This window comes from Aplidium turbinatum, chromosome 8 (assembly GCF_918807975.1).
Source record: "Aplidium turbinatum chromosome 8, kaAplTurb1.1, whole genome shotgun sequence".
Taxonomy (NCBI): domain Eukaryota; kingdom Metazoa; phylum Chordata; class Ascidiacea; order Aplousobranchia; family Polyclinidae; genus Aplidium; species Aplidium turbinatum.
In genome coordinates, this window is record NC_137479.1 from 32,859,393 (window position 1) to 32,867,278 (window position 7,886).

At 37.9% G+C, this 7,886-nt stretch overlaps 1 long non-coding RNA gene across 1 annotated transcript; it reads right to left on the reverse strand.

Moving 5' to 3' along the window:
* Positions 1–1,070: 1,070 nt before the first annotated feature.
* Positions 1,071–2,513, reverse strand: LOC145776308 (uncharacterized). Its single transcript, XR_014290201.1, has 3 exons — positions 2,335–2,513; positions 1,568–1,689; positions 1,071–1,123 (listed from the first exon to the last, which is right to left on the reverse strand). It is a non-coding gene; the product is annotated as an uncharacterized LOC145776308 (long non-coding RNA).
* Between the last annotated feature and the right edge of the window lie 5,373 nt (positions 2,514–7,886).

Here is a 7,886-nt window from a genome sequence, read left to right on the forward strand (position 1 = left end):
CGTGGGATCCACGACGCAATTTACAACTGTCCTCACTGTGGCGAAAAAAGGCTTGGCTAATCGTAGACCCAACGTTGATGCACTGTTGGCCAACCCATTCCCGACCATTTGCCACCTACGACCAACCTGACGACCAAACGCTTTCGTCGGTTCGACGTGGAATCCACGACGCAATTTACAACTATCCTCACTGTGGCGAAAAAAGGCTTGGCTAATCGTAGACCCAACGTTGATGCACTGTTGGCCAACCCTTTCCCGACCATTTGCCACCTACGATCAAACGCTTTCGTCGGTTCGACGTGGAATCCATGACGCAATTTACAACTATCCTCACTGTGGCAAAAAAAATGCTTGGCTAATCGTAGACCCATCTTTGGTGCACTGTTGGCCAACCTGACGACCAAACGCTTTCGTTGGTTCGATGTGGGATCCACGACGCAATTTAGCCTACAACTATCCTCACTGTGGCAAAAAAGAGTTGTTTAATCGTAGAACCAACGTTAGTGCACTGTTGGCCAACCTACGACCAAACGCTTTCGTTGGGTCGACGTGGAAGACGCAATTTACTATCATCTCCTCTGGCGAAAACGATTTGGTTACTCGTGGGCCTAGCGTTGGCTATCATTTGCTAATCTACGACCAAACGCTCACGTTTTGCTCTGACAAGGGTTAGACATTACGACCTCACCAAACCGAAAACGTTTCTTAACTTTGACCACATGGTGGCGTGTTGTTAACTCACTTTTTTCGAGTTAATCTGTGCTGAAAATGATGACCACGAAGACGTGGGATCGAGGCCTCAATTCGCAGTAAACCTTATCACTTACCATACTAGCATTCCACTCGGTACAACATTGCTAGAAAAGGCACTCATACAAGCAAAGAGTAGGACAGATGGCAGTTAAGTTTGTTTTTATTTCTAACCATCACAGCAAAAACAAAGAACATGCTAAATATAACAGCGGTCTAGAAAAGGGCATGAGGCAAATTAAATCAAATTTCCTGTCTTCCTCTTCTCAAACTTCTCAGTCCTCATCTCTTGCGTATTTCAGCGAGTCTGAAATAGCGACATGGATATTTGAATTTGTTGCTGTGGACAAGTTATGGGTTCTTCGTACTCCATCTAAAAATAATAATGTCATTGGGATAAATTGCCAATAGCTGGTCCAAACCAATATGTCTAGTGGAAAAGGTTGGTTGCTGAAGCCACGTAACTAACTCTAACAAGCAACTTTTTCCCATAAAGCAATGAACTAATCACACTGAAAAAGTTCTGAAAGTATCTTCCATGGATAAACTCAGAATTACATTGATTACAACAGTCTGGAAAAGAAAATGAGAATTATTCTGCTACAAATAAACTTTGAAATCAAATCTTCAAAGATTTTGCGAATTACTTCTATTACAAATACAAAATTATGATTTTTCGTCACTGTAATAAACACCTTTTTCATGCAACCTTGCATTAAATTAACTACAGAAGCTTTGTCTGTAGTTATTATTCATTAAAAACTGAGAGTTTGTTGAAAAAGAAACATAAGGTAAAGGGGTAAATGCTTAAGCTGACCATGCTTGTGCTTGTAGTGAAAAAGGATTATCGAAATCTGATGTAGCCTCATCATCATCCGTCATCACCATCATCCATCATCATCAGCCTATTCCTCACAAATAGAGCAAGTTTTCATCGACCTGAATATTCAAAACAATTTACTTTAAAATGTGAAAATGACCTTAATGACCTAACAAAAACTTGACCCAATAATTTAGTGTTTTTTTAGATTTTATGTTAAAACTAATTGCTTTTAATCAATTAGATCGTACCAAAATTGCAAAATTGCGATACAAGACAGTAGTCTGAGCCACAAAACTGGCGACATAAAAATAAACAAATTATTGAGGGTGAGCTTTTTTTATCAATGTAGGAGGAAACATTTTGCTTACCAGTGTCCATTTAAAACAAACTGACTTAAAATAAGTAATGGTATTGAATTGACTTTTCATTGATCTATTAAACAAGCATCTGGAACCTTTTCGTTACTTTCAGAATCCTTACAAAAAACGCACCGCGCAAGCTTGCTACAAAAAGTTGACTTCATCGAAAAAACAGGAGATAAGCTATTTAGTATTATCGAAACTAACACAAAAATCAATGCACTGCACAGTACACACCCAGGTGTGTCCTAAAATCTAAATTTATGAATAATTATGTATCGGTATTGCATTATAATTAATTATAGTAGGCTACTACATTGAACTAATTGAACCATCTCATGCTTTATCAAAAATGCTAACAACAATAAAAACAGCGATATGCAGTACCTAGTATACACTCACCAATGCTTTTCCAGGCGACTAATGATAGTATTCGAGGCTGGAGCTTGTAGGCTTAAAATCTTTCGCAATTTCATTGGTTGGACCTTGCTGACATACCAAAGCACCGCAATATTATCTTTGTAATTCGTACAAGCCCTCAAGCCGTCACAACTCACTGTGAATAAATTTGAAAGCAGGGCAGCATGAGAAAAAAATGAAAAAAGAAGAGGATGACCTAATTAACACCAATGCATGACCTAATTAACAAAGAGCTGTTTATTGCCAGCCAGCAAAGCATGCTTTTGTATCAACATCTGTTAACGTTGAATCAATGAAAATCAATTTCTGCTCTGTTGTCCGGGTGAATCTAGTAGTTAAACTTAATTCAATTCAATTAAACTTTGGATTTAATTAAACCACAATTCTATTTGGGTTAAATCACTGGCGAACAAAATCAGGCATTTTACATTGATTCAACATCTTCAAACATTGGATGAATGTGAAAAAATTGGACTTTGCTTTTCAATAGAAACTTTTAGGTCGAAACGAAATACTTCGAAAATTCGAAGCAAACGAGATGAGAACAACAAGTTTTGTGGCTAAAGGAAGTAATTTGTGTTGAACACTCGAAAGTCTGAATGGTTGAGAAATAGTTTTGCCCACCACAAACATTCATATGATCATTTGTAGGCTACTTTATGGGGGATATTTGCGGTTACTGTAAAAACATGATGAAATCATTTTTTTGGTCCAAATTAAATTATTTTATTTTGATGTAGTTAATTTTAGTCAAACGTTAAATACGGCAGATGTAGGCTAACGAAAATCCTTATCCTCAAACAAGACAAAATTTTTGCATTTTGAGTTTTCTTGGTTGTATTTTCAACAAAATATTATTTTTATATGAATTTTTGGCGACGGCTTATATTTCATTTTCAAAAATTTCCGATATCCAACCGATTTACTGACTTATAAACTATTGAAAAGCTGTAAAAACGTTTATCAAAAGATGAATTTCTTTAATCAAATTTATGCAGCATTTGGTCATGCAACATTTTAATATAGGCTATTTGTATGAGTGATTGTAACACTTTGTTTCGTGAGACTTGTGTTTTCTCTAATTGAAAACTATTTGATTCAATTGCGTAGGCTAAGCATTTTGAATTCTATGGACTTTGAGTCTGATTGCAAATAAATAAATAAAATAAAATTAAGATTTTTTGGCAAAAGGTTTGCTCACAACCGAATGCCCACGGCGACGAACGCGCTGTGGGGCCCACCATTGGCTCAACGCCGCGTCAACAAACTATTTTTATATAGCGTTTTTGTTAGAATAAACCTTTGTTCACTTTAATTTCGTCAAATTGTAACATATACTGGCCAATGCTTCGAATTATTTTGTTGTGAATACGAAAAATGATATTTGTCGTAGAAAGGTTGATTCACAACCGAATGCCCACGGCGATCGACGAACGCGCTGTGGAGCCCACCATTGGCCCAACGTCACTTCAACAAAATATTTTTTATATAGCGTTTTTGTTAGAATAAAACTTTTTCCCCTTTAATTTCGTCAAATTGTAACATATACTGGCCAATACTTCGAATTATTTTGTTGTAAATACGAAAAATGATATTTGTTATAGAAAGGTTGGTTCACAACCGAATGCCCACGGCGACGAACGCGCCGTGGGGCCACCATTGGCTCAACGTCGCGTCAACAAACTATTTTTTACATAGCGTTTTTGTTAGAATAAACCTTTGTTCACTTTAATTTCGTCAAATTGTAGCATATACTGGCCAATACTTCGAATTATTTTGTTGTGAATACAAAAAATGATATTTGTTGTAGAAAGGTTGATTCACAACCGAATGCCCACGGCGACGAACGCGCTGTGGGGCCCACCATTGGCTCAACGTCGCGTCAACAAACTATTTTTTACATAGCGTTTTTGTTAGAATAAACCTTTGTTCACTTTAATTTTGTCAAATTGTAGCATATACTGGCCAATACTTCGAATTATTTTGTTGTGAATACGAAAAATGATATTTGTTGTAGAAAGGTTGATTCACAACCGAATGCCCACGGCGACGAACGCGCTGTAGGGCCCACCATTGGCTCAACGTCGCGTCAACAAACTATTTTTTACATAGCGTTTTTGTTAGAATAAACCTTTGTTCACTTTAATTTCGTCAAATTGTAGCATATACTGGCCAATGCTTCGAATTATTTTGTTGTGAATACAAAAAATGATATTTGTTGTAGAAAGGTTGATTCACAACCGAATGCCCACGGCGACGAACGCGCTGTGGGGCCCACCATTGGCTCAACGTCGCTTCAACAAAATATTTTTTATATAGCGTTTTTGTTAGAATAAACCTTTGTTCACTTTAATTTCGTCAAATTGTAACATATACTGGCCAATGCTTCGAATTATTTTGTTGTGAATACGAAAAATGATATTTGTTGTAGAAAGGTTGGTTCACAACCGAATGCCCACGGCGACGAACGCGCTGTGGGGTCCACCATTGGCACAACGTCGCGTCAACAACTATATTAGTCATATTAAATTTTTGTTGAAATGAACTTTAAAAATTCTTCATTTCACAGAATTATAGTACATACTTGCCATATCTCTTAATTCGCTTGCCAGAAACACCAAAATTGAGATTTATTCTCAAAAGGTTGGCTGACAACCGAATGCCCACGGTGACGTACGTGACGTTGGTTCATCGTTGGTTCAACGTTGTGTTAACAACCTATTTATGATATTGACGTTTGTTGAAATAAAAATTTATAAAAGCTTCAATTCACAGAATTGTAATGGGTACTTTTCATTATGTAAGATTATTTCACCCGGAATATCAAAATAAACAATCGGTGGCTGGAGGTTGGTTTTCAACTGAATGCCCACGACGACAAATGCGACGTTGGCCCACCATTGTCTTAGCATTGTGTCCACAACCAAGTTTTACACAATATATATTTGGTAAAAAAAATGTTTTATGTGGTTTATATCACCAAATTATAACATGTTGTACCCTTTTTTACTGATTCTTTGTCCAGTTAAAGAAATAATGTTAGTTGGCAAATGGTTGTTTTGCGGCGAAAAGCCGACCGCGACGTTCGCGACCGTTGGCCAACGATCAGCCGACATTGTTTGCTGTGCGGGACTACAACATGTGTGAAAAGACGTTCTCCACCATGCTCTAAATCAAAACAATTGGCCGGAACCGCCTTCAACATGGGTTGCTCCACAATATTATATGAGAGTGGCTTTAACCAACACGAAGCCTCGAATTGAGAAATTGGCTACACATAAGCAACAACAGAAATCACATTGATACATGTGTAACTAGTTACCCAGCTGGGTAGTGGGTATCAGTGGCGTAGCCAAGGGGGGGGTTTTGGGGGTTACAACCCCCCCCCTTTGGCACGCGTGTGACGTCACGATATTGAGAATGATGCTTTCAGTCTAAAAAAATTGCTTAATTTTAAACAAAATTGCATTAAAAGAGCAAGTTTTGCCAATACTAAACATCTCAGCCAGGAATTAGCAACAAGAAAACATAGAGACTTAGCTTTATTTCCGAAAAATGCCGAAGAAAACATGCTCTTATCCTTTTGCTATGCCACCAGACACCACCATTTTACAGGAATATTCGTAACTACATTTTTGTTGAAAATGCTCTCAGAATGCACCAAATTTAAAGTAATTTTTCAAAAATTTCTGGGGGAAGCCCCCCAGACCCCCCCGCCGTTGGGTCGTCAAACCCCCCCCCTTTCAAAATTCCTGGCTACGCTACTGGTGGGTATACTTAAGTTTGTCCATGTTCTTTCATTATTCTCGGGTTTTCCTATTCCTTTTATCCCCAATGATGACAGAAGTTTTGAAAAATAAACAAAATGATCAATTTGTACATCGTTTTCCTTCAATAGTGCAGGCCAAAGTTTAATGGCGGCGCCGAAATTTTGACATGCTGTTTGCTCGCTGGCGGTACGGTATAACCATAACCGTGCAGTTGTTTTCAGAGAGTTGATTCACTTACATTTACGTATGGTTATATTTGAATTTCTGTTGGTGAATGAAAGTCAAATACCAAATCCTGACTCAACTTCGTTAAAACAACTGCACAGCAAGGCATGTCAAAATTTCGGGAGCACGTCTTTTATGTGCGGTCAAATAGGTGCGCACACTGTGGCGTCAGAATATTTAGGTGCGGAGCACTGTGGCGCCCGGTCATTTAGGTGCTATTTCTAGTAAAGTCTGCAGGTTATATCAGCTTGGCAGATAGGCAATGCTGTTCACACAAAATGTTACATTGAACAGAAAAATATATTGTTGTTTTGTTCAGGTTTGTGTCGGCGAAAGCTTTATTAATAAATTATTCAAGTTTCCGAAAATGACTGAGTTCATAAACAAAACAACATATTTTTCTGAGCTCAGAGTGGTCCTCCCAGGTAGCCGCGCTGATGGATTGGTCTTCAGCGGTTTTCATCAGGAGTTGTGCGTCACATACAAATGGGTGTCTCGATTTCAGTTGCCGAGGATGCTCGATTGCTCGTTCACAGACTCATAGAGACTTGAATATAGAGCAAGTGGTTGGGGTTCGTAGCGCGGCGAGAAAGAGACAGGATGGCTTCTTCACGACGAAACTTAGCTGGTTGTCCGATGGTTTAGGTCGCAGACATGCTGTCACGATACGCAAGGCAATATGTAAAATATTGTCGATAATATCGCTTCTCGCAGTACTGACCAGAATTACATTTTGAAATGAATATCGTTACCAGTGTTCCCTCTGAGGTGCAAAAATTAAGAAAACAAAACGAAAGTTGTAGACGGTTTCGTGGTCACAAAAAAAGTTGTAAAATCAAGATTTGGGCAAATGCGTTTTTTCTAAATAACTGCTTTTCTACTCAAGATAGATGCATTCAATGTTCAGAAAGCAGATAGAAAACCATGTTTTCTGCATCTTTTAACACAAAAATCGTATCTCTAGCTCAAGTGGTTTTCGAGATACGCAGATTTGGTATTTTGAAGGAGGGCACCGAACTTTAGGGGAGGAAAGCCACCTCTAAATTAACTTCAAATTAAAAAAAATTTGCAGGAGTTATTTTTTCTGACAACCTCACCATTTAAAACCTTGGGTGTCCCAAGCAAAATTCAAAAACTCAATTTTAAGAGCCACCCTAGGGGCTAAGATAGCCTGTATTATAATGGTTAAATCAGTACAGATTGTCAATCTATGTCTTCATTTTTTTTTCAAATTAAATGTTAGGCCTTCTGCATACTTTTTACTAATTTTATTCATACTGTTATGTAATTGTACGGTAGTTTTTTTTTTCTCGGCCAGCCGACATGACATTGTTATCTGTGCAGTGTCTGTCACTTCTGTATTGTTGAGTTTGGTGCCAGTTTTCTTTAATATTGTTAATGGTTTTTTCTTGATTGTTTTCCCATTTAGATTGAACAGTGTTGGTGAAAGTGTGCATCCCGTAGTCAGAGATGGGCGTGATCTTGATCTTGATCTTCAAGATCACTTTTTTTTTGGTGATCTTGATCTAAGATCACTTT